Source organism: Oncorhynchus kisutch, linkage group LG25 (genome assembly GCF_002021735.2).
Source record: "Oncorhynchus kisutch isolate 150728-3 linkage group LG25, Okis_V2, whole genome shotgun sequence".
In the NCBI taxonomy this organism is placed as follows: Eukaryota; Metazoa; Chordata; class Actinopteri; order Salmoniformes; family Salmonidae; genus Oncorhynchus; species Oncorhynchus kisutch.
In genome coordinates, this window is record NC_034198.2 from 25,502,222 (window position 1) to 25,530,087 (window position 27,866).

General features: G+C 43.1%; 1 protein-coding gene across 3 annotated transcripts in view; it reads right to left on the reverse strand.

Annotated features, from left to right (window-relative positions):
* wnk4a (WNK lysine deficient protein kinase 4a) overlaps positions 1–27,866 on the reverse strand; it is a 72,253-nt gene that overhangs the window by 42,303 nt on the left and 2,084 nt on the right. The window lies entirely within an intron of this gene.

Below are 27,866 nucleotides of genomic sequence, written 5' to 3' on the forward strand. Positions count from 1 at the left end.
TCACCAACCAACCTCTCCACTCACCGGACCCTTTTGATCACTCGACTAAGCATGCCTCTCCTTAATGTCAATATGTCTTGTCCATTGCTGTTCTGGTTAGTGTTTATTGGCTTATTTCACTGTAGAGCCTCTAGTCCTGCTCACTATACCTTATCCAACCTATTAGTTCCACCACCCACACATGCAATGACATCTCCTGGTTTCAACGATGTTTCTAGAGACAATATCTCTCTCTTCATCACTCAATACCTAGGTTTACCTCCACTGTATTCACATCCTACCATACATTTGTCTGTACATTATACCTTGATGCTATTTTATCGCCCCCAGAAACCTCCTTTTACTCTATGTTCCAGACGTTCTAGACGACCAATTCTCATAGCTTTTAGCCGTACCCTTATTCTACTCCTCCTATGTTCCTCTGGCGATGTAGAGGTGAATCCAGGCCCTGCAGTGCCTAGCTCCACTCCTATTCCCCAGGCACTCTCTTTTGACGACTTCTGTAACCGTAATAGCCTTGGTTTCATGCATGTTAACATTAGAAGCCTCCTCCCTAAGTTTGTTCTATTCACTGCTTTAGCACACTCTGCCAACCCGGATGTTCTCGCTGTGTCTGAATCCTGGCTTAGGAAGACCACCAAAAATTCAGACATTTTAATTCCAAACTACAACATTTTCAGACAAGATAGAACTGCCAAAGGGGGCGGTGTTGCAATCTACTGCAAAGATAGCCTGCAGAGTTCTGTCCTACTATCCAGGTCTGTACCCAAACAATTTGAACTTCTACTTTTAAAAATCCACCTCTCTAAAAACAAGTCTCTCACCGTTGCCGCCTGCTATAGACCACCCTCTGCCCCCAGCTGTGCTCTGGACACCATATGTGAACTGATTGCCCCCCATCTATCTTCAGAGTTCGTGCTGCTAGGCGACCTAAACTGGAACATGCTTAACACCCCAGCCATCCTACAATCTAAACTTGATGCCCTCAATCTCACACAAATGATCAATGAACCTACCAGGTACCTCCCCAAAACCTTAAACACGGGCACCCTCATAGATATCATCCTAACCAACTTCCCCTCTAAATACACCTCTGCTGTCTTCAACCAAGATCTCAGCGATCACTGCCTCATTGCCTGCATCCGTAATGGGTCAGCGGTCAAACGACCTCCACTCATCACTGTAAAACGCTCCCTGAAACACTTCTGCGAGCAGGCCTTTCTAATCGACCTGGCCGGGGTATCCTGGAAGGATATTGATCTCATCCCGTCAGTAGAGGATGCCTGGATATTTTTTTTAAATGCCTTCCTAACCATCTTAAATAAACATGCCCCATTCAAGAAATTTAGAACCAGGAACAGATATAGCCCTTGGTTCTCCCCAGACCTGACTGCCCTTAACCAACACAAAAACATCCTATGGCGTTCTGCATTAGCATCGAACAGCCCCCGTGATATGCAGCTGTTCAGGGAAGCTAGAAACCATTATACACAGGCAGTTAGAAAAGCCAAGGCTAGCTTTTTCAAGCAGAAATTTGCTTCCTGCAACACTAACTCAAAAAAGTTCTGGGACACTGTAAAGTCCATGGAGAATAAGAACACCTCCTCCCAGCTGCCCACTGCACTGAAGATAGGAAACACTGTCACCACTGATAAATCCACCATAATTGAGAATTTCAATAAGCATTTTTCTACGGCTGGCCATGCTTTCCACCTGGCTACTCCTACCCCGGACAACAGCACTGCACCCCCAACAGCAACTCGCCCAAGCCTTCCCCATTTCTCCTTCTCCCAAATCCATTCAGCTGATGTTCTGAAAGAGCTGCAAAATCTGGACCCCTACAAATCAGCCGGGCTAGACAATCTGGACCCTTTCTTTCTAAAATTATCTGCCGAAATTGTTGCCACCCCTATTACTAGCCTGTTCAACCTCTCTTTCGTGTCGTCTGAGATTCCCAAAGATTGGAAAGCAGCTGCGGTCATCCCCCTCTTCAAAGGGGGGGACACTCTTGACCCAAACTGCTACAGACCTATATCTATCCTACCGTGCCTTTCTAAGGTCTTCGAAAGCCAAGTCAACAAACAGATTACCGACCATTTCGAATCTCACCATACCTTCTCTGCTATGCAATCTGGTTTCAGAGCTGGTCATGGGTGCACCTCAGCCACGCTCAAGGTCCTAAACGATATCTTAACCGCCATCGATAAGAAACATTACTGTGCAGCCGTATTCATTGATCTGGCCAAGGCTTTCGACTCTGTCAATCACCATATCCTCATCGGCAGACTCGACAGCCTTGGTTTCTCAAATGATTGCCTCGCCTGGTTCACCAACTACTTCTCTGATAGAGTTCAGTGTGTCAAATCGGAGGGTCTGCTGTCCGGACCTCTGGCAGTCTCTATGGGGGTGCCACAGGGTTCAATTCTTGGACCGACTCTCTTCTCTGTATACATCAATGAGGTCGCTCTTGCTGCTGGTGAGTCCCTGATCCACCTCTACGCAGACGACACCATTCTGTATACTTCCGGCCCTTCTTTGGACAGTGTGTTAACAACCCTCCAGGCAAGCTTCAATGCCATACAACTCTCCTTCCGTGGCCTCCAATTGCTCTTAAATACAAGTAAAACTAAATGCATGCTCTTCAACCGATCGCTACCTGCACCTACCCGCCTGTCCAACATCACTACTCTGGACGGCTCTGACTTAGAATACGTGGACAACTACAAATACTTAGGTGTCTGGTTAGACTGTAAACTCTCCTTCCAGACCCATATCAAACATCTCCAATCCAAAGTTAAATCTAGAATTGGCTTCCTATTTCGCAACAAAGCAACCTTCACTCATGCTGCCAAACATACCCTTGTAAAACTGACCATCCTACCAATCCTCGACTTTGGCGATGTCATTTACAAAATAGCTTCCAATACCCTACTCAACAAATTGGATGCAGTCTATCACAGTGCAATCCGTTTTATCACCAAAGCCCCATATACTACCCACCATTGCGACCTGTACGCTCTCGTTGGCTGGCCCTCGCTTCATACTCGTCGCCAAACCCACTGGCTCCATGTCATCTACAAGACCCTGCTAGGTAAAGTCCCCCCTTATCTCAGCTCGCTGGTCACCATAGCATCTCCCACCTGTAGCACACGCTCCAGCAGGTATATCTCTCTAGTCACCCCCAAAACCAATTCTTTCTTTGGCCGCCTCTCCTTCCAGTTCTCTGCTGCCAATGACTGGAACGAACTACAAAAATCTCTGAAACTGGAAACACTTATCTCCCTCACTAGCTTTAAGCACCAACTGTCAGAGCAGCTCACAGATTACTGCACCTGTACATAGCCCACCTATAATTTAGCCCAAACAACTACCTCTTTCCCAACTGTATTTAATTTTAATTTATTTATTTTGCTCCTTTGCACCCCATTATTTTTATTTCTACTTTGCACATTCTTCCATTGCAAAACTACCATTCCAGTGTTTTACTTGCTATATTGTATTTACTTTGCCATCATGGCCTTTTTTGCCTTTACCTCCCTTCTCACCTCATTTGCTCACATTGTATATAGACTTGTTTATACTGCATTATTGACTGTATGTTTGTTTTTACTCCATGTGTAACTCTGTGTCGTTTTATCTGTCGAACTGCTTTGCTTTATCTTGGCCAGGTCGCAATTGTAAATGAGAACTTGTTCTCAACTTGCCTACCTGGTTAAATAAAGGTGAAATAAAAAAAAATAAAAAAAATAAAGCAAAGCAGTGCGACACAAACAACACAGAGTTACACATGGGATATACAAACATACAGTCAATAATATAATAGAAAAATATATATACAGTGTGTGCAAATGTAGTAAGATTAGGGAGGTAAGGCAATAAATAGGCCATAGTGGCGAAATAATTACAATTTAGCAATTAAACACGAGTGATACATGAGCAGAGGATGAATGTGCAAGTAAAGACACTGGGGTGAAAAAGAGCAACAACAAAAAACAATATGGGGATGAGGTAGTTGGGTGGGCTATTTCCAGATGGGCTGTGTACATGTGCAATGATCGGTAAGCTGCTCTGACAGATGATGCTTAAAGTTAGTGAGGGAGATATAAGTCTCCAGCTTCAGTGATTTTTGCAATTTGTTCCAGTCATTGGCAGCAGAGAACTGGAAGGAAAGGTGGCCAAAGAGGAGTTGGCTTTGGGGATGACCAGTGAAATATACCTGCTGGAGCGGGTGCTGCTATGGTGACCAGTGAGCTGAGATAAGGTGGGGCTTTACCTAGCAAAGACTTATAGATGACCTGGAGTCAGTGGGTTTGGCGATAAATATGAAGCGAGGGCAAGCCAATGAAAGCATACAGGTCCCAGTGCTGGGTAGTATATGGGGATTTGGTGACAAAACAGATGGCACTGTTATATACAACATCCAATTTTCTGAGTAGAGTGTTGGAGGCTATTTTGTAAATGACATCGCCGAAGTCAAGAATCGGTAGGATAGTCAGTTTTATGAGTGTATGTTTGGCAGCATGAGTGAAGGATGCTTTGTTGCGACATAGGAAGCCGATTCTAGATTTAATTTTGGATTGGAGATGCTTAATGTGAGTCTGGAAGGAATGTTTACAGTCTAACTAGTTGTCCACATATTCTAAGTCAGAACCGTCCAGAGTAGTGATGCTAGACGGGCGGGTGGGTGCGGGCAGCGATCGGTTGAAGAGCATGCATTTAGTTTTACTTGCATTTAAGAGCAGTTGGAGGCCAAGGAAGGAGTGTTGTATCGCATTGAAGCTCCTCTGGAGGTTAGTTTACACAGTGTCCAAAGAAGGGCCAGAAGTATACAGAATGGTGTTGTCTGCATAGAGGTTGATCAGAGAATCACCAGCAGCAAGAGCGACATCATTGATGTATACAGAGAAAAGAGTCGGCCCCAGAATTGAACCCTGTGGCACCCCCATAGAGACTGCCAGAGGTCTGGCCAACAGGCCCTCCGATTCGACACACTAACCTTTATCTGAGAAGTAATTGGTTAACCAGGCGAGGCAGTCATTTGATAAGCCAATGCTGTTGACTCTGCAGATAAGAATGTAGTGATTGACAGAGTCGAAAGCCTTGGCCAAGTGGATGAAGACGGCTGCACAGTGTTGTCTTTTATCGATGGCGGTTATGATATTGTTTAGGACCTTGAGCGTGGCTGAGGTGCACCCATGACCCGCTCGGAAACCAGATTGCATATCAGAGAAGGTACGGTGGGATTCGAAATGGTCGGTGATCTGTTTGTTAACTTGGATTTCGAAGACTTTAGAAAGGCAAGGTAGGATAGATATAGGTCTGTAACAGTTTGGGTCTAGAGTGTCTCCCCCTTTCTAGAGGGGCATGACCGCGGCAGCTTTCCAATCTTTGGGGATCTCAGACGATACGAATGAGAAGTTGAACAGGCCAATAATAGGGGTTGCATCAATTGTGGCAGATCATTTTAGAAAGAGAGGGTCCAAATTGTCTAGCCCAGCTGATTTATAGGGGTCCAGATTTTGCAGCTCTTTTAGAACATCAGCTATCTGGATTTGGGTGAATGAGAAATGGGGGAGGCTTGGGCAGGTTGCTGTGGGGGGTGCAGAGCTGTTGACCGGGGTAGGGGTAGCCAGGTGGAAAGCATGGCCAGCCGTAGAATAATGCTTCTTGAAATTCTCGATTATCGCAGATTTATTGGTGGTGACAGTGTTTCCTAGCCTCAGTGCAGTGGACAGCTGGGAGGAGGTGCTCTTATTCTCCATGGACTTTACAGTGTCCCAGAACTTTTTGTAGTTTGTGCTACAGGATTCAAATTTCTGTTTGAAAAGACTAGCCTTTGCTTTCCTAACTGCCTGTGCATATTGGTTCCTAACTTCCCCGAAAAGTTGCATATCGCGGGGGATTTTCGATGCTAATGCAATACGCCACAGGAAGTTTTTGTGCTGGTCAAGGGCAGTCAAATCTGGAGTGAACCAAGGGAGTGTTTGACAGTGATGAGGGGAGGTCATTTGGCCGCGGACCCATTACGGACTCAGGCAATGAGACAGTGATTGTTGAAATCCTGGTTGAAGACAGCAGAAGTGTATTTAGAGGGCAGGTTGGTCAGGATGATATCTATGAGGGTACATGTGTTTACGGTTTTAGGGTTGTACCTGGTAGGTTCCTTGATAATTTGTGTGAGATTGAGGGCATCTAGCTTAGATTTTAGGACGGCCGGGGTGTTAAGCATATCCCAGTTTACGTCACTGAACAGTACAATCTCTGAAGATAAATGCGGCAAAAATAATGGGGCTGAGGGGGGTCTATAACAAGCGGCAACAGTGAGAGACTTATTTCTGGAAATAGTATTTCTGCAGTAGATTGCAACTCCACCCCCTTTGGCAGTTCTATCTTGGCGGAAAATGTTGTAGTTGGGGATGGAAATGTTTGAATTTTTGGTAGCCTTCCTAAGCCAGGATTCAGACACCGCTAGGTGTGACCGCTCATGACCGCTCAGGGTTGGTGAAATGTGCTAAAGCAGTGAATACAACAAACTTAGGGAGGAGGCTTCTTATGTTAACATGCATGAAACCAAGGCTTTCACAGTTACAGAAGTCAACAAATGATAGCGCCTGGGGAATAGGAATGGAACTGGGGGCTACAGAGCCTTGGTTAATCTCTACACCAGAGGAAGAGAAGAGGAGTAGGATAAGGGTATGGCTAATGGCTATAAGAACTGGTCGTCTAGTGCATTGGGGACAGAGAATAAAAGGAGCAGATTTCTGGGCGTGGTAGAATAGATTCAGGGCATAATGTACAGACAATGGTAGGGTAGGATGTGAGTACAGTGGAGGTAAACCTAGGCATTGAGTGACAATGAGAGAGGTTTCGTCTCTGGAGGCACTAGTTAAGCCAGGTGAGGTCTCCGCATGTGTGCGGGGTGGGACAAAAGAACTATCTAAGGTATTTTGAGTGGGACTGAGGGCTCTACAGTGGAATAAAACAATAAGTACTAGCCAAGACAGCAGCAGACAAGGCATATTGACATTAGAGAGAGGCATGAAGCAAACACAGGTGTTGATCAGGAGAGCTAAGACAACAACGGATAAATGGTGATGAATGGGCAGAGCGGGTCAGTTAGGTACACACAGGACCTGAGTTCGAGGCTGGGGCCTACAGGTAAACAAAATGAGGTACCGTGTTATTGAAACAATCCAGGGGGCATCAGCTGTGTAGCCGAGTGATCATAGGGTCAAAAGAGCAGCAATAGGTGAGTCAGGGTGCTGTTCGGTAGTCACTACTATGCTAGGAGAGCAGGGGACACAGCGTTCAGAAAAGCTAGCAGGCCAGGGCTAGTAGATGGTTCTTCGGAGACATCGTAACAGAATACGATGTTGAAACTACATCAGGCGATCACGTTGGCAGTCGAGTCGTGATGGATCGGCGGGGCTCCATGTCGACAATAAAGGGTCCTGTCCAAATGGCAAAGGAGGAGTTGTAGCCCTAGAATTAGCTGGTATATGGGCCTAGCTCGAGGCTATCTCAAGGATAACTGATGCTTGCTTTGGGACAGAGGCATTAGCTAACAGTAGCCACTCGTTTGCAGCTAGCTAGCTGCGATGATCCAGTGTAACGATCCAGAGCGGCAGGAATTCGGTGATTGGTAGAGAGAATCAGCCCGATATGCTCTGGGTTGATATCACACTGAACAGACAGGCAGGTGTTGTCCGAGCTAGCTAAGGCTGCCTGGCTGGTGACCGGGAAAAGGTGAAGACCGCTAGCCGCGGCTAACAAAGACTAGTAGCTAGTTAGCTGGCTAGCTCCTGATGGAAGTTCCGGTTATAAGGAATAAAAATAGCAGATCCGTACCACATTGGGTGAGGGGGGTTGCAAGAAAGTCTATTTAGTTCGTAGATAGAAAGTGAGATTAAGATATAAACGAAGAAGACCGGCTATTTACACAGGATAAGATACGGGATAAGACAAGGACAAACACACATGACCTACTGCTACGCCATCTTGGATCAGATCGTCAAGGCAAAGGGTGGCTACTTTGAAGAATCTTAAATATAAAATATATTTTGAAATGTTTAACACTTTTTTGGTCACTGCTTGATTCCATATGTGCTCTTTAATAGTTGTGATATCTTCATTATTATTCTACAATGTAGAAAATAGTAAATAAATAAATAAAACCCTGGAATGAGTAGGTGTGTTCAAACTTTTGACTTACTGTAATTAATAAATGTTTTAGTTGGGCAAATTTTCATCTAGCTAAGATGTTTGGTGCAGTATATCTCAAGTTGCGCAATATGTTGTCTTGTGTCAACAAAGTTGGAGATGCTGCTATTCACCACGTTTGTGGAAAAATGGGCATCGTCAAATCAAAACCCAACCTAAATTTACACATTGTGACGCATGGATGTTCCAACCTTTGTTTTAGACGAGACTGACTATGACCAAGATTATCCTATTTACCCTTACCCTAGTAAATTTTGACACTAGAATAACTGTTTCTGACTCATATCGATGCCACATAGGGCGATTTAAAAGGCAGATGCTGGGTTGCTTTTTAAAGGCAGTCGCTCAGATGCTGACTTAACCCAGCATGAAAGTGAATAAAAACCAAACTGATGGATAAATTAGCCCATGTTTGGGTATTCCCAACAACCCGACATGTTGGGTTCTTCATGCAACTCACCTGGCTGGGTCAAAATAACCCAGTGTGTGGTCTGTCCAACATTTACCCAGTGCTGAGTTACCAAATAACCCATATTGGGTTGTTTTTAACCCAGCATTTTTTTAGGAAAGTATGGGGGGACTTTAATAACCCTAAGGGGTGTCTTGCACTGTTAAAGTACATACTATTAGCTGTTGACTGAGAAAACACATTTGAATGTTTGTTGTTCTGTTTGGACATGCGGTGTGTTGGTCCCAAAAAAGGTTATAGCCATTAGTGTGTCCAACACTCATTATGCCATTAACCCATTCATCACTGTAGTCACAACATGTACTGCAAATTGACCGAGGGTTACCCGCAAGGTGGGGTTTTGCGGCACCCTTTCCCACTCGGCTGTGACTGAAACACTGTGTTTGTTTTGGGAAGGGTGACCTAGGCCCATCTAGCCCCCACACTCTTCCTGAGTGAACACACATGACCAAACAATTTGGTCTCATAGCATTTTGTATTAATCTGTATGTAAAACCGAATCACTCCATTTGGTATGATATGTCATGTTTGTATGGTATGTATTCATTTGTGGATGTCCATCCCCCATTTCGTATGGTATGTTATGAATTACAATTCATATTATATGTTACAAATTTTCTAAACGTACAATATCTTACGAATTTGCAAATGTACAATATGTTACGAATATCAAAACGTATGGTACAGTATGTTACGAATTCCAGCAATGGTGGCAAGGTGGCTAACGTTAGCTAGCTGTCTAACATTACCTAGACTAGGGGTTAAGGTTGGGTGAAGTTTAGGAGTTAGGTTGAAGGATTAAGGTTAGGAGAAGGGTTAGCTAAAATGGATAAGGTTAGGGGAATGGTTATCTAACATACTAAGTAGTTGCAAAGGAGCTAAAAAGTAGTAAGTAGGTTACCCTACTTTCTTTTTTGCCTTAAGTAACCATCTGTCTTATGTAACCATATCAAACGTAACATATCATTCTAATACGAGTGTCCTGATTTAGAATTACTATGTTACGTCTAGTCTATGAGACCAGGCTGGACCACATGTTTACCCCCCAAAACAGCACCTCCTCGCTCCAAAAATGCCCATGGTACACAGGCGCCCACTGTCAAAACCATGGAGCTGTGGCGTGATGGTTTTTCCTAGAGCCTAAACCAGTTTTACCACTTATGTGGGCCTACAGCACCATGGCAGACAACGGATGGTTTTGATATGGATGGCCAGAAACTGAAGACAGATCAAAATAATGAACATCAGTGACTTAAGTGGTAGGAGGGGGCAGCCAATCAAAAACCAGGATTATGCCTATCTTTCAGAGATCGGGTAATAGGCACGTAAAAAAAACATGTAGTACAGCTTAATGTGAAAAAGAGAGCAAAAGCAGAACTAATCATCCATGAATATGTGGGTCACCAAACCATTTTAATTCAAATACTTTTATAGGCTGGAAAAGTTATGATATGGGTTCTGGCTCGTTGATATGAATCCTAAAAAAATATGAGTCCCACTAAGGTATTGATACACAGAGAGGGTTTCTTGTTATGGTGATGACTCAATAGGGATGTGCCAATGCCAAGGCTACAGTCATGTGCGTAAAAGCAGTAAGAACAATAGCTAAATCATTACTACTGGCAGATTACGATATAGTCTTGGTCTGTTATGTTCCAATGAGTTTTCTATGAGCAGTCTTTCTGGTCTCCCATTGGTCAGAGCCAGGTTCTACCTCCAAATGAGAGGAAAGGCAACAACATGTAGGGCGTTAAACACTTAGCTAACTCAACACAGTCAAGTTCAAGACTTAAGTTTTAAACTCACGTGCACATGTACAATGAAATACCTTTCTTGCAAGCTCTAAACCTAACAGTGCAGTGGTCAATATCAATGTAGCACTAAAAAAATAACATAAGGTAGAACAAAAACACACTAGAAATAAAAATAAGAAATATGAAGAGCACAAGAAAGTAAGCATCTATATAACAGGGTCAGTTCTAATACCATATTTATAATGTGCAGGGATACTGGAGTGATAGAGGTAGATATGTATAGGGGATAGATGACTTGGCATCAGGATGTATGATAAACAGAGTAGCAGCAGTGTAAATTAAGATTGTATGTGAGTGTGTGTGAGTGTGCATAGAGTCAGTATAAGTGTGGATGTTATATGTGTTTTTTCGGTTAGAGTGGCGGAGGTGATGTTCCCTACCCTCACTATCTGGGGTTGGCCCGTCAGGAAGTCCAGGATCCAGTTGCAGAGGGAGGTGTTCAGTCCCAGGGTCCTAAACTTGGTGACGAGCTTGGAGGGGACAACGGTGTTGAAAGTTGAGCTGTAGTCAATGAACAGCGTTCTCACATAGATATTCCTCGTATCTACGTGGTGAGGGCAGAGTGGAGTGCAGTGCAGTGCAGTGCGTCGTCTATGGATCTGTTGGGGTGGTATGCAAATTGGAGTGGGTCTAGGGTGTCTGGGATGGTGGAGTTGGTGTGTGCCATAACTAGCCTTTCAAACCACTTCATGATTACAGATGTGAGTGCTACAGGGCGGTAGCCATTGTGGCATGATGCCTTAAGAGTTCTTGGGTAAAGGAAAAGGAATGATGGTAGTCATCTTAAAACGTGTGTGTGTGTGGGGGGGGGGGGGGGGGGGTAAAACACTTAGCTAACACTCAACACAGCCATCAAGATGTTCTCTCCATTCGCTCATTCTCATTAACCGAAGCGGAACAATGACAGAAATTATGAAGGAAACGTTTAGAAATTATTTTAGAAAAAATATTATTGTCAATGGAATAGTCCTGCTTACTGGTTTACTAGAAGGGATTAGGATAGGGCATAGGAATTACTGTTAATGATCTGAAGAGGGGCATCGACAATAGGAATATTGATTACTTGATAGCTGAGAAACTTCAATGATGAGCTTGCAGATGCAGTATGTCCATATCCTAACACTTACTAAAATACTAGCAACTATCTGATATTGCGTTCTATTTTCAGTACCAATTGCAAATGCGGCTAGAACAGGGGTGTAAAACTAATTTTGCCCACGGGCCGCAATTTGTCTTCACCGAGGTCCAGAGGGCTGCACTGAAAATTACTTCCATTTCCTTGCAGTAAGAAATTTGCAAAAATAGTCCTCAATCCATTGTTTTTGGAATTGTCAATGCTCCCTGTCTATCTTTCATTTCTTTGATTATTAGCAGCTCGACACAGAAAATAAACCGTATGTATGTAGGTTCATTATCATTTCTACACAGTTTCGATTTGGCTTTAGTTCTTTTAAATAATCCTCAGTTTGTCCCCCCCTTCCAAAAATAATAATAAAAAAATGTATATATATACACTACCGTTAAAAAGTTTTAGAACACCTACTTATTCAAGGGTTTTCTTTATTTGTACTATTTTCTACATTGTAAAATTATAGTGAAGACATCAAACCTATGAGATAACACATATGGAATTACATAGTAACCAAAATAGTGTTAAACAAATCAAAATATTTTTATTTTATTTGAGATTCTTCAAATAGCCACCCTTTGCATTGATGACAGCTTTGTACACTCTTGGCATTCTCTCAACCAGCTTCATGAGGAATTATTTTCCAACAGTCTTGAAGGAGTTCCCACATGCTGAGCACTTGTTGGCGGCTTTTCCTTCACTCTGCGGTACGACTCATCCCAAACCATCTCAATTGGGTTGAGGTCGGGTGATTGTGGAGGCCAGGTCATCTGATGTAACACTCCATAACTCTTGGTCAAATAGCCGTTACACAGCCTGGAGGTGTGTTTTGGGTCATTGTCCTGTTGAAAAACAAATGATAGTCCCACTAAACGTGAAACCAGATGGGATGGCTTATCGCTGCAGAATGAATTCTAAATAAATGAATTCTAAATAAATCACAGACAGTGTCACCAGCAAAGCACCTCCACACCATCACACCTCCTCCTCCATGCGTCACGGTGGGAACCACACATGCAGAGATCATCCGTTCACCTACTCTGCGTCTCAAAAAGTTGTGACCAAAAATGGCAAATTTGGACTCATCAGAATAAAGGACATATTTCCACCAGACTAATATCCATTGCTCGTGTTTCTTGGCACAAGCAAGTCTCTTATTATTATTGCTGATGTACTTTAGTAGTGGTTTCTTTACAGCAATTCAACCATGAAGGCGTGATTCACACAGTCTCCTCTGAACAGTTGATGTTGAGATGTGTCTGTTACTTGAACCCTGAAGCATTTATTTGGGCTGCAATCTGAGGTGCACTTAACTATAATGAACTTATCCTCTGCAGCAGAGGTAACTCTGGGTCTTCCTTTCCTGTGGCGGTCCTCATTAGAGCCAGTTTCATCATAGTGCTTGATCATTTTGCAACTGCGCTTGAAGAAACTTTCAGAGTTGTTTCAGAAATTTCCCGGATTGATTTACCTTGATGTCTTAAAGTAATGATGGACTGTTGTTTCTCTTTGCTTATTTGAGCTTTTATTGCCATAATATGGACCAAATAAGGCTATCTTATGTATACCACCCCTACCTTGTCACAACACAACTGATTGCCTCAAATGCATTAAGGAAAGAAATTCCACAAATTAAATTTTAACAAGGCACACCTGTTAATTGAAATGCATTCCAGGTGACTACCTCATGAAGCTGGTTGAGAGAATGCCAAGAGTGTGCAAAACTGTCATCAAGGCAAAGGGTGGCTACTTTGAAGAATCTCAAATATAAAATATATTTTGATTTGTTAACACTTTTTTGGTTACTATATGAGTCCATATTTGTTATTTCATAGTTTTGATGTCTTCACTATTATTCTACAATGTAGAAAATAGTCAAAATAAAGAAAAAAACTTGAATGAGTAGGTGTGTCCAAACTTTTGACTGGTGCTGTATATATACTGTATATATAGATTGGATCCCCTCTCACGAGTCCACGGGCCTTATGTTTGACACACCTGGCCTAAAATACATTTCAAAACAAATTAAGCAGATCTGAATAACCACAAGGTACTTTTCACCCACCTGGAAAACATAAATTGATCAGCCCCTCATTTTCTACTAAGTGCACACACACACACACGTACATGCATGCACACGCGTGTTGTGCACCGTTTTCTCTGAACCATGTAAAGCTAACACAAACAAACAGAGCTCCTGACTCACGTCAACATGACGTGTTGACATCTACACTGCACCATTGTGGGCCCCCTCCACTTTCCCCAGTGAGTCAATGGACCATGAGGTAGGTGCAGATAAGATGGATCCAGTCATATTGTGGGCTCTGAGAGGATAGACAGTGTTGATGTTGTCAGCAGCTAAACTAATAGGAGACACTCCGATACCCTGCCTCTGTTTTGACACTGAACTGAACATTTGACACTGAACATTAACCACTCGGTCAGAGATAATGGACAAACATACACACATGCAGGTGCATGCACAAACACACACGCACACGCACACGCACACACAACATGCACACACACTAATGCACACACAGATGCACACACACATTTGCAGGCTAGTGGCTGGATTACAGTAGCATGATATAGAACAGTAGTAGAAATATGTAAACTAATGATTTGAGTTTTGTTCTTATCATGATTTTTTGAGCATTTCTTATACCAATAGACTATTCAAAGAGGGAAGCAAGCTCTTTTTTACTGAATGTTAAATACAGCAGCCCAATTGTTCTCACGGGGTGTCCTGGGATACAAACATGTCCTGGGATACAAACATTGAGTTGTTATTGTACCTGAAATGCACAAGGTCCTCTACTCCGACAATTAATCGACACATAAAACGGCCAACCAAATCGTTTCTAGTCATCTCTCCTCCCAGGCTTTTCATCTTTGAACTTATATGGTGATTGGCATCTACACGTTCATAGTATTACCACAACAACCAGCAAAACAATCAGTCTTTCAATCACCCTCGTGGGTATAACCAATGAGGAGATGGCACGTGGGTATCTGCTTCTATAAACCAATGAGGAGATGGGAGAGGCAGGACTTGCAGCGCGATCTGCGTCAGAAATAGGAATTACTTCTATTTTAGCCCTTGGCGCGCACAAGCAGTGTGGGTGCAATAATTGAATAACATGGATTTCTACATTTATTTTGCGACACTCGTGCACACGACGTGTCCGGTCTGGTCAGCATGTTAGGCTATAGCAGTTATTATTCAGACCATTCAATCTTCAGGAAGAGAAGTGAAAGTCTTCTGCATCTAATTCTAGTCCTATATTATTCAAGGATGTCATTAGAATGATGAAGATAAGGACAATGAAACTTTTTCATTTAACTGTTGAAAGCGAGGAAGAATTGAAGCAACACTAGAGAGAGAAAGAGGAGGTAGGCAAATAACATTAGGGGAGATATTATGAAAGGTATATATGCATCAGCCTACTAATTATACAAATATGCCCTATTATATTATACAATTAAAATTACATTCGCTAGCCTATACTTGTAACTTTGTAGGCCGCATGTACTGCACCAGAATCGCATGCTCTCTTCTGCTTTATCATTGTTTGAACGATGTGCGTAATTCCAGTCCATAAAATACAGTATAATACAAGTTTCATGTATTTACGCAAGAGAGCATATAGCATACATCTATGGACTTTTATGTTTTTCTGTTGTGTGTAATGTGCAGTAGCCTATATCATATAGCCTGTATTGGATAACTGCACAATAATTTGGGCTTTTTTGGGCTTGGGCTCATGAAATGTATTTAATATATGGCTCATCAGGTTCAGGTAGCATCTGGTTTGAATTTTCATGGTGATCAAAGCTCTAATCAAATCCAGACATATTTATATGCTTTATAATGCTTTTGAATGACATTTCTGCTTTTTGGCGGGAAAAGTGATTTATTCTCAGGATGGAACATTTGTAAGGTACCGGGAAGATATTCAAATCTAGCATGCACCAAAAAGCAGAGCTTAAATGTTAACACCAGAGCTTCTAGCTCTTACCCCTTCCAGAACCCTCTTTCACTGCTCTGTTACTGGTTGCAGCATTGCCTACCGGAGCCTAGGTGATGTGATTCTTCCCTCGCACTCTCCTGCTTTTCTTCTGCTTCACTGTTACAAAAGACACACATGTAGTACGCCTTAGCACATAGGCTACATGACGATAACTCTCTTGCCTCTGATAGGAAATGCTTTCCATATGCTTGGCAATGTTGATTCGATTAGGGGAGGAATAATAAAGATGGATGATTTCACTGTTTCTTTTTCTTCACCATTTTTTGCATGACACACATGGCTTGCTTATAGGAGCCGAGTACTGCCTCCAGTTCAGCACGTGTGTCAGCTCTATACACCCAAGCTATAGGCTTGAAATAGTTTCTCTGTATTTTTATTGATTAAGGATCCCCATTAGCTGCTGTCAAGGCACAGTTACTCTATATACAGTTTAAAATATTACATGGCATTACAGTTCATAACACTTACAATGCATTTAGTGTGTTCCCTCTGGCCGCTACTCCACTATCACATATTTACATTACAGTGTATGTAGAGTGCGTATCTTGTCATGTGTATGTGTGTCTGTGCCTGTGTGTCTCTTCACAATCCCAGCTGTTCCATAAGGTGTATTTTTATCTGTTTTTTAAAATCTGATTCTACTGCTTGCAACAGTTATCTGATGTGGAATAGAGCTCCATGTAGCCATGGCTCTATGTAGTACTGTGCACCTCCATTAGTCTGTTCTGGACTAGATGATTGTGAAGAGACCTTTGGTGGCATGTCTTGTGGTCTATGCATGCGTGTCCAAGCTGTAGAAAGTTAATCAGTAGAAAGATAACAGCATGGTACCACCCCTCTCTGGGGCTGTGTGTGACAAACAGCTGGAAGAGTACAAAACAGAATTCCAAGAAATAGTGCACTATTACCACTGTGTATGAAAGGAAACATGAATTGCAGTCATATACTAACAAATCTACACAGTTGCCTTAAAAGTTGCTAACTACATTTTATGAAGTGGTACTTTTTCAGACAAAGGACTCTTTATCGGCAACACCTTTAAATGTGCACAATGCCTTATTTCCTTGGTATGTGTTTGTTATTCAACACCGTCCTCCTGAATCTGCATTAATAGGCTCAACGCGAGTCAAGATTTCAAACCTAATTTGTTTTGAGTACTGTGTGCTGTGTTTTGTCGAACACACCCAAGTCAAGCCCTGTATCCTGAACAAGTCTCTTTACACATGGCAAGGGAAGACAAGACAGTTAGATTCAGGCATTTGCTGTTTGTCCCCAAGCATCATTAATGAGTCTGTGATGAAGGATTCTTGAATAAGGTTTTAAAGGTGGAACAGAAGAGTTTCAGTGCTGCCGCTCTTATTAATGTGTTATGAAGGGCAGAGGAACTGGACCAGTGGGAGCGTATTTTTAAACAATAGCAGGTCTTACAGTCTGTTGTGCAATCCTTTTACTGGGTCCCTATTAGTGCACCAGACTTGAATGGTTCCGTGATGTTAACTGAGTTTCGTGGATGGAGCTGTAATCTAGACTCATAACCTCTAAGGCTCCATAATAAACCAAAACCAGAAACATCATAGGCCTACTCATTGTAGGAATAAAGGTGCTCTTTATTGAAATCAAAGGAACTGAAAACACAATTTTATAGCGCTTTGTAGAGTTCAGGACCCCATCAACATTAGGAAGCAGCTGGAACCATGGCGACCAACAAAACTATGGAATAGGAGGTGAATGCAATGAAAACATTGTGGTCTGCTTAGTTAACACATACTCTTTCGTCCCATGCAAAATGTGAGCCAACCTCTTCCTCTTTAGCAGTGAAAGGGACCATGTTAGGTGTCATATCTTTTTCATTGGCCCGGCTGGCTGGCACATGGCTTCTTGAATCCCCGGTTGACACAGTAGTACAGTTTATTCTGGTTTACCTGTGGGTGAGGGTTGCTAGGCGATAGCCCCCATGTGGTGCTTCTCCCCAAAGCCATATTATCCTACAAAGTTCCATGGTATAAAAGAGTTAATACCTACTTTACAGAAATAACACAAACAGGTCATCATAATATCATTCCCACATATCAAATTCACTGTTTATGCAACAAAACTAATTTGATAGAGGTTTTAGACTGGAGAACTAGTACCATACCGCCTGTATGGTCTAGTAGATCATTCATCTACTTCAGCACTACATAATGATTTATCTCAGTGTAATTTTCACCCTTCATTATAACAACCATTTAATATTATCTTCACATTGTACAATTGGAATGTGTGCTGTAGTCCTAATATTTCTAAATCTTATTGTTGACATAAGCAAAATATATGAACCAGGACAAGAAAGGTATGAAACCATGGCATGGGAGAGGAGGAGGTGTGCATTTAGAACTGTGTTATTAATAGGGCTTTAGACTACTTCAGCGGATGGTGTCTTACTTCAAAAGAGCTTTCCTGCTTTCTGTCAGCCGTTGCCACTAACTGTCATCTGACTGTTTTTTTGGGGGTTTGTCAATGACTTGCCCCTGCTGAGTAGTCGTTGGAGAAGGAAGATGATGGGAGATACTGAAATAAACTAAAGCAGTAATAAGAAGCGGAGCAATTAAGGTAGCTTCCCCCTGAGGTTAGTCTAACGTAGTGGTAACCACACCAACAACGGCCACCTTTAAAGCTCATTAGAGGTGATTAGAACAGATATAGCCGTTGGTTCACTCCAGACCTGACTGCCCTTGACCAGCACAAAAACATCCTGTGGCGGACTGCAATAGCATCGAATAGTCCCCGTGATATGCAACTGTTCAGGGAAGTCAGGAACCAATACACACAGTCAGTCAGGAAAGCAAAAGGCTAGCTTTTTCAAACAGAAATGTTCATCTTGTAGCTCTAACTCTAAAATGTTTTGGGACACTGTAAAGTCCATGGAGAACAAGAGCACCTCCTCTCAGCTGCCCACTGCACTGAGGCTAGGCGACACGGTCACCACCGATAAATGCATGATAATCAAACATTTCAATAAGCATTTCTCTACGGCTGGCCATGCTTTCCTCCTGGCTACCCCAAACCCGGCCAACAGCTCCACACCCCTCGCAGCTACTTGCCCGAGCCTCCCCAGCTTCTCCTTCACCCAAATCCAGATCGCAGATGTTCTGAAAGAGCTGCAAAACCTGGACCCGTACAAATCAGCTGGGCTAGACAATCTGGACCCTCTCTTTCTAAAATTATCCGCTGCCATTGTTGCAACCCCTATTACCAGTCTGTTCAACCTCTCTTTCATTTAGTCCGAGATCCCTAAAGATTGGAAAGCTTCTGTGGTCATCCCGCACTTCAAAGGGGATGACACTCTAGACCCAAACTGTTACAGACCTATATCTATCCTACCCTGCCTTTCTAAAGTCTTTGACATCCAAGTTAATAAACAGATCACTGACCATTTCGATTCCCGCCGTACCTTCTCCACTGACCAATCCGGTTTCCGAGCTGGTCACGGGTGCACCTCAGCCATGCTCAACATACTAAATGATATCATAACCGCCATCGATAAAAGACAGTACTGTGCAGCCGTCTTCATCCACCTGGCCAAGGCTTTCGACACTGTCAATCATCGTATTCTTATTGGCAGACTCAATAGCCTTGGTTTCTCAAATTACTGCCTCGCCTGGTTCACCAACTACTTCTCAGATAGAATTCAGTGTGTAAAATCGGAGGGCCTGTTGTCCGGACCTCTCGCACTCTCTATGGGGGTACCACAGGGTTAAATTCTCGGGCCGACTCTTTTCTCTGTATATATCAATGATGTCGCTCTTGCTGCGGGTCATTCCCTGATCCACCTCTACGCTGATGACACCATTCTGTATACCTCTGGCCCTTCTTTGGACACTGTGTTAACTAACCTCCAAACGAGCTTCAATGCCATACAACTCTCCTTCCGTGGCCTCCAACTGCTCTTAAACGCTAGCAAAACCAAATGCCTGCTTTTCAACCGTTTGCTGCCACCACCCAGCCGCCCAACAAGCATCACTACTCTATACGGTTCTGACCTAGAATACGTGGACAACTACAAATACCTAGGTGTCTGGCTAGACTGTAAACTCTCCTTCCAGACTCATATCAAACATCTCCAATCCAAAATCAAATCTAGAATCGGCTTTCTATTTCGCAACAAAGCCTCCTTCACTCACACCGCCAAACTTACCCTAGTAAAACTGACTATCCTACCGATCCTCGACTTCGGCGATGTCATCTACAAAATAGCTTCCAATACTCTACTCAGCAAATTGGATGCAGTCTATTACAGTGTCATCCGTTTTGTTACCAAAGCGCCTTATACCACCCACCACTGCAACCTGTATGCTCTAGTCGGCTGGCCCTCACTACATATTCGTCGCCAGACCCACTGGCTCCAGGTCATCTACAAGTCTATGCTAGGTAAAGCTCCGCCTTATCCAGCTCACTGGTCATGATAATAACACCCACCCATAGCATGCGCTCCAGCAGGTATATCTCACTGGTCATCCCCAAAGCCAACACCTCCTTTGGCCGCCTTTCCTTCCAGTTCTCTGCTGCCAGTGACTGAAACGAATTGCAAAAATCGCTGAAGCTGGAGACTTACATTTCCCTCACTAACTTTAAACATCAGCTATCTGAGCAGCTTACCGATCGCTGCAGCTGTACATAGTCCATCTGTAAATAGCCCACCCAATCTACCTACCTCATCCCCATATTGTTTTTATTTACTTTGCTGCTCTTTTGCACACCAATATCACTACTTACACACCATCATCTGCTCATCATCATCTGCTCATATATCACTCCAGTGTTAATCTGCTAAATTGTAATTACTTTGCTACAATGGCCTATTTATTGCCATACCTCCTCATGCCATTTGCACACACTGTATATAGACTTTCTTTTTTCTATTGTGTCATTGACTTGTTATTGGCTTGTTTATTCCATGTAACTCTGTGTTGTTGTTTCTGTCGCACTGCTTTGCTTTATCTTGGCCAGGTCGCAGTTGTAAATGAGAACTTGTTCTCAACTACCTCACCTGGTCAAATAAGGTGATTTTTTTAAAGGGGCCTTAACCCCTCTAAAGCCTCCCTCCTGTATAAAGAGAGAGAGGAGAAACCAAGCCGAACCACTGAACATGGCAGCTAGCCAGAGGAAGGCAGGGAATATACTGGCCTCTAAACAAAAATAAACTAAATTATATTCTGAGCAGGTGAAGAGAGGGGAATAAGAATCAGGTTTAAAAAAACTTGTCTACAGTACATCCAAAACGGCACCCTTATCCCTTTATAGTGCACTACATAGGGAATAGGGTGCTATTTTGGATGCATACCTTGGCTCCTGGACCTTTGCCTCCTCGGGGAGATCAGACTGGCTATTGCTAACTATGCCTGGGGCTCTGTAGCTCTTTAGCCACCACTCTCCTTCTCAGTGGGAGATCTATTTTTATGGGATGTGTTTCAAACATAAACAACACCTGGCCGATCGGCATGCATTTCTATACAAACAAAGTTTTCAAAAACTTGATTTACCACCATACTTGGGAGTGGTAGCAAAATGACTCAGTAGCCCCTCTCTGTCTCTCGCTTTAAAACAAAGGAACATTCAGCTGAGGTAAAGGGGGGCCACAGCTTTTCCCTATAAGCAGTTTTCCCACTCAACATAAGGCAGTACGCTAAGAGTTCATAAAGAACTTAAGAATGCACCTTTAAATCCTTGACTCATCTTGCCACCAAACTGGAAGCTTTAGCAAGCTGCTACCAAAGCAGAGCATATCTCTGTCATTGGCTCTGACTGCTGCTACTCAAGCTGTTGGGAAGCTGCATGCATGTTGTATTAAACTGACAGACAGCCGCTTCTGCAAGTCATCATGATGGGGTTTTAAAACAGACTAAGAGGGAGGGGATGGTGGAAACTGGGAAGGGAAATCGCCCTCGCTGATTTACTTAATCCCAGTGTTTATAGTATTAGTTATACCTGTGGCAAGTGAGCTAATCCTATGGTGGGATACTGGGATTATGTCACTCATAACAACTCTAGCAATGGAGGAACTGCTCACAAAGCTACCCTTTCATGATGTGTGTGTGTGAAGGAGTTCAGACAGATACCATAAAAGGACCCTCAATACAAATGATTCTTACATAACAGTGAGTGAATAATCTAATAGCAGTCAGTCTGTCAGTAGGGGTCTCTTGTGGGATTGAGGATGTGTGGTTGAGAGAGGGAAGAATTCGTCATCTGTGACTTTCGGTAGTTAGCTCGCCTCAGTTCACACGTGAGCGGGGCAGAGCAAGAGAGAGGCAGGGAGCTGGTGTGCTGGTGTCACTGGTTGTTAATGAAAACACAGTTTAGAAGGAATCATGGCAGACAGACAGGCAGACAGACAGACAGACAGACAGGCAGGCAGGCAGGCAGGCAGGCAGACTGGCAGGCAGACTGGCAGGCAGGCAGGCTGGCAAGCAGACTGGCTCAGTTGGAGCTGCAGACCGTTGACAGGTTGATATGCAAGAGCGGCCCTGACCCACAGGAGGCAGCTCAAAGTCACAGAGAATATGGATTACAACCAATTTTTTTGAATGCTCTGGACTGAAGCTTTCATCACAGTGAGACCCATGAGTTGTTGAGGGATTGTGTACTGAGATTGTATGCCTATGAAGTATGAATTAGACCTATTTTTAAGTGAAGAGAGAACGTATAGGCCTAGGACTCCTAGGTGTCTATGTCCCACCTGGTCCACTGTCACCAAGACAGGAGCAGCTGGTGTCAGCAATGATCAAGCTTTATTTATTTATCCCTAACCATTTAAGCAATTCACCACGAAAAAAAAGGTCTGATGACATCATGATCACCTTTGTTTCATGCACAGCAAATTCTCCAGTGTTAAATCAACAGTGAGAGTTTAAAATTAACAATGAAAGTGTGGAACAGTTTAGACACTGGAAAGTGTTAACTTAACACACTGCTTGGTGTAAAGCTTTATTTCCTAGAGTGCCTTGCCTTTTGAGTGAATTGTAGAGTTACCACCCATGACCGCATTTCTTAGTGACAGACACATGATTGTTGCATATACAGTAGCTGCCATGGCGCCCTAGTAGCAGCCTAAGCATAGAGCGGCAGTAAATCTGTACACATACTGAGTGTACAAAGCATTAGGAACAGCTTCATAATATTGAGATGCATCCACTTTTGCGTTCAGAACAACCTCAATTCTTTGGGGCATGGACTCTACAAGGTGTCGAAAGCATTCCACAGGGAAGCTGGCCCATGTTGACTCCAATGCTTCCCACAGTTGTGTCAAGTTGGCTGGATGTCCTTTGGGTGGTGGGCCTTTCTTTATACACACGGGAATCTGCTGTGTGTAAAAAAATACAGCAGCGTTGCAGTTCTTGACACACTCAAACAGCACCTGGCACCTACTACCATACCCCGTTCAAAGGCACTTAAATATATTGTCTTGCCCATTCACCCTCTGAATGGCACACATACACAATCCATGTCTAAATTGTCTCAAGGCTTAAAAATAATGATTTAACCGGTCTCTTCCCATTCATCTACACTGACTAAAGTGGATTTAACAGGTGACATCAATAAGGGATAATAGCTTTCACCTGGTCAGTCTGTCATGGAAAGAGCAGAATGTTTTTGGCTTGCTAGCTAGCTAGCTAGCTAATGTTTTGTTTGAAAAATGCTTTTGGACACAGTACCAGCTTTTTTGTTTCACCTACCAATTCTTGATCTTTTGAGAACATAATTTGAGCGTGAGAGGAACTGAAAATAAAGGAATACAGCATTCAAGGGCTCATAGTGATGACGACTGGCTATTATTCTGAACTTTGTGTGGTGAGCTTTCTGGCGCCCAAAGCTGCTGAGGTATCATCCAAGTCGGTGCTACTCAGTGAGGAAGAGGAGAAGTCCAGTGGCTATAAGAATCAGGCTGGTGCCCTGACTTTCCCGCTACAAGATCATCAGCAGACTCCATCACCATCATCTACTATCCTCTGACCAGCTCCCTACACTCAAGCCATAAACTGATCCTCACCATCTTTGGAGAAAGCTGCTTTCATGATATATAGATTTTTTTTAAGTGCTTGAAGATTCTATGAAAAGTGCTGTAGAAATGTACTAAATTATTATTATTATTTTCAGTCCTACGGGCTTCACCAAGTGAGATCCTGAGCGAATATGTTATCATTTAAATGTAATTATTTAACCCAATACAATACATATTTCACAAGGCCTTATTTTGAGGGCATACACTCCAAACCAGTGGAGGCTCCTCAGAGGAGGAAGGGGAGGACACTCCTCCTCAGTGAATTTCATAAAAATTGTGAAACAATAAAAAGTTATTATTTTAAGATAAAACTATACTAAATATGGGTTTGATCCCAGGCTATGTCACAGCCGGCCGTGAACGGGACACCCATGAGGCAGCGCATAATTGGCCCAGCGTTGTTAGAGGAGGGTTTGGCCGACCGGGATTTCCTTGTACCATCGTGCTCTAGCGACTCCTTGTGGCGGGCTGGGCGCCTGCAAGCTGACCTCAGTCGCCAGCTGGACGGTGTTTCCTCCGACACATTGGTGCGGCTGGCTTCCGGGTTAAGTGAGCAGTGTGTCAAGAAGCAGTGCGTGTTTCAGAGGACGCATGGCTCTCGACCTTTGCTTTACCATAATCAGTAGTGGAGTTGCTGCAATGGGACAAGACAAAACTACCAATTGGATATCACGAAATTGGGGAGAAAAAGGGGTAAAAGTAAAAAATATGTATATAGACTATACTAAATATATTCACGTTCCCCAAATAATTTATTAAAAACCACTGTTTTGCAATGAAGGTCTACAGTAGCCTCAACAGCACCCTATAGGGTAGCATCATGGAGGACAGCTAGTTTCCATCCTCTGGGGTACATTGACTTCAACACAAAACCTAGGAGGATCATGGTTCTCACCCCCTTCCATAGACTTACACAGTAATTATGATTACTTCCAGAGAAGTCCTCCAACCTATCAGAGCTCTTGCAGCATGAACTGACATGTTATCCACCCAATCAAAGGATCAGAGAATGAATCTATACTGAAAGCACAAGCTACAGCTAACTAGCAATGCAGTGCAAAAAATGTGGTGAGTAGTTGACTCAAAGGGAGATCAAAACAACAGTCGAACTGTTTTGAACAAATCACAATTGGCCTAGCGTCGTCTGGGTTAGGGAGGGTTTGGCCGGTAGGGATATCCTTGTCTCATCGCGCACTAGCGACTCCTGTGGTGGGCCGAGCACAGTGCGCAATAACTAGGTCGCCAGGTGCACGGTGTTTCCTCCGACACATTGGTGTGGCTGGCTTCCGGGTTGGATGCGCGCTGTGTTAAGAAGCAGTGCGGCTTGGTTGGGTTGTGTTTCGGAGGATGCATGGCTTTCGACCTTCGTCTCTCCCGAGCCCGTGCCGGAGTTGTAGCGATGAGACAAGATAGTAACTACTAACAATTGGATACCACGAAAAGGGGGTAAAATTCACATGCACAAAAATAAATGAAGGAGAAGCGAGAGAAGGAGAGAGAGCAAGAGAGAGAGATAGTTTAGCCTAGTCAAATACCCGGTTCAAACAGAGAGCTATAAAGCTAGCTGGCTATGGCTATCGAACACTGGAACTCTTCCAAGTCAAGGTAAGCTTTTGGTTTTATTAATTTATTGCCACCGGGGCCCGATGGTGTAACTGCTAAACTGCTTGCTGACTGTGTACTGCACGATTGTAATGGGTTTACTAATGCGTTAGTTATAGTAGCTATGTTGACTATAACGTTAGCTAATATGGTAACAACGATGTAGGCTGTGTGTAGCGGTTAGTGGTTATGATACGAAAGTTTGACTTGGAAACGTTTTTTTTCCCCTGGTCACAGACAGTCAATGTGTTGTGCACTGAAGTCCACAAGCAAAGGTGAGAGCGCGTAGATCCGCAAAGGAATTATATATAAAACGAGCAAAATGTTCATGCTGTTTGTATGTGGCTGCTATGAAAGTGAACTGTGTTAGTGTGTGATCACGGGTGTATTCATTCTGCCTAAATAAATGGAAGCAAACAGAATGAAACAGGGATAAACATACCTGAATTTGTCCAATAGGAACTCGATGCAGGCAAGAGTGTGCAAGGGGGTATTTAATGTGTCGCTGTCTGTCACCTTGATTACTCCAATTTTTCTCTCGACCTGTGCACCTGCATTGTAGACTTTCATTCATAGGCTAGGATGTAGCATCCTCATGATGGGTATAGGGAAAATTTGAGTATCATGTAATAGCCTTAACTTATCGATGTTGCATTGACCTGGGTGAATGAAATAAGAATGACAGTCATCCAATATGCTGTAATAGAAATAAGGCCAAACTCATCTTAAATGTCACTGACCGCCAATGCTCTAAACAATTAACTCTAAAAGTTAAACCAAAACCACGACCATCATTATCATATTTCCCAGCATGCTCTATTGCAGATTGATTTTAAGAATAGTTTGTTTCAATATCTATCACAGGGGGCTGCTGAGGGGAGGACGGCTCATAATAATGTCGGCGCAAATGGAATGGCATCATGTATTTGATACCATTCACCTTATTAACACAATTACCTCCCCAATTAAGGTGCCACCAACCTCCTGTGATATCTATGTACATTGATTGATAAATGAATGTTTCTTAAATATAAATGACATACATTTTCAAAACTAACCCAATGTTACTTGCATTTATTGTACCCATACTGAAATGGTTGTTCCAGTTTAGATGCTTTAGGTCGTCTCATTTTTCAATCTTCCCAACCCTGGTAGTCATTCTGAATGAAGGTCACAGGTGATAAAAAAAATCTGAAGGTTGGATATCCCCACTCAGGCTGGATTTCAATAGGAATTAAATCGTCACTTTGCAAGCCAGCATAATGTGACAGGTTGCGTGAATAACCCAACATGTTGGGTTGTTCGGATTACCCAAGCATGGGTTAATTTAACCATCAATTGTTTTTTTTATTCACTTTCATTCTGGGTTGACCAAGCAGCTGGTTCTTTTTTAACGTAATTCATGGGTTATTTTCAGGAGGTGTGGCTTATAAGAGGTGTGGCTTTTAGATAGTTATTTTTCGACACCCGTGAGAGTAAATGTCATTCCAGTTGATCATGTTAACTTTGTACACGCAATGTTACATTTTCCTTGAATATTATTGCACATTATATAGTCTAATACAAAATACATTTTAAAAATGTTTACATACTGAAACAAAGTGGTTACTATTCCATTGGGGATATCACATTGGGATTTGTATAGGCTTTTAAGGAACTCGTACACTTCTGAAAGCTCCATTAAAGCTACAAAAGAGTCAGCATTCAACCTTAACATGTGATAACCATTCAACAGAACAGGTAATGACATTTACTCTCATGTGTGGCCAAACATTACTTACTGAAAGCCACGCCCCTACTAAGCCAAGCTTCCATTCTTCCTTGTTCTCCCCAATTTCGTGATACTACGATCTCGTCTTGTCGCTGCAACTCCCCTATGGGCTCGGGAGAGGCGAAGGTTGAGTCATGCGTCCTCCAAAACATGACCCACCAAACCGCACTTCTTAACACCTGCTCGCTTAACCAATGTCTCAGAGGAAACACTGTTCAACTGATGACCGAAGTCAACCTGCAGGTGCCCGGCCCACCACAAGGAGTCGCTTAGAGCACAATGAGCCAAGTAAAGCCCCTCTAGTCAAACCCTCCACTAACGACGCTGGGCCAATTGTGCGCCGCCCTATGGGAATCCCGGTCACAGGCGGTTGTGACACAGCCGGAGGTCGAACCCCAGGCTGTAGTGACACAAGTGGGCACTGGGATGCTGTGCCTTAAACCACTGCGCCACTCAGGAGGCCCAAGCTTCCAGTTTTCTGATCACCTGGGTCATTTCTTAATAACCCAGCATCAACAAACCAACCATGCTCTTTTTAAAAAACAACCCAACTAAGTGATCCAATCCCTGCAACCCAGCAGTTGGGTCATCCTAAAACCTAACCAAGTATTTTTTTGAGCGTAAGCCCTGAACTTAAATAAGCCCTTATGATATACATATTATATTTTGTTAAATTTGAATGATAACATATTCCCCTTAGCATCTCACTTGGTGAAGTCCATAGGACTGAAAATGAATGTATGCAACCATAGCCGCGAGAAGGCCCAGTGCACTACTTTTGTGAAA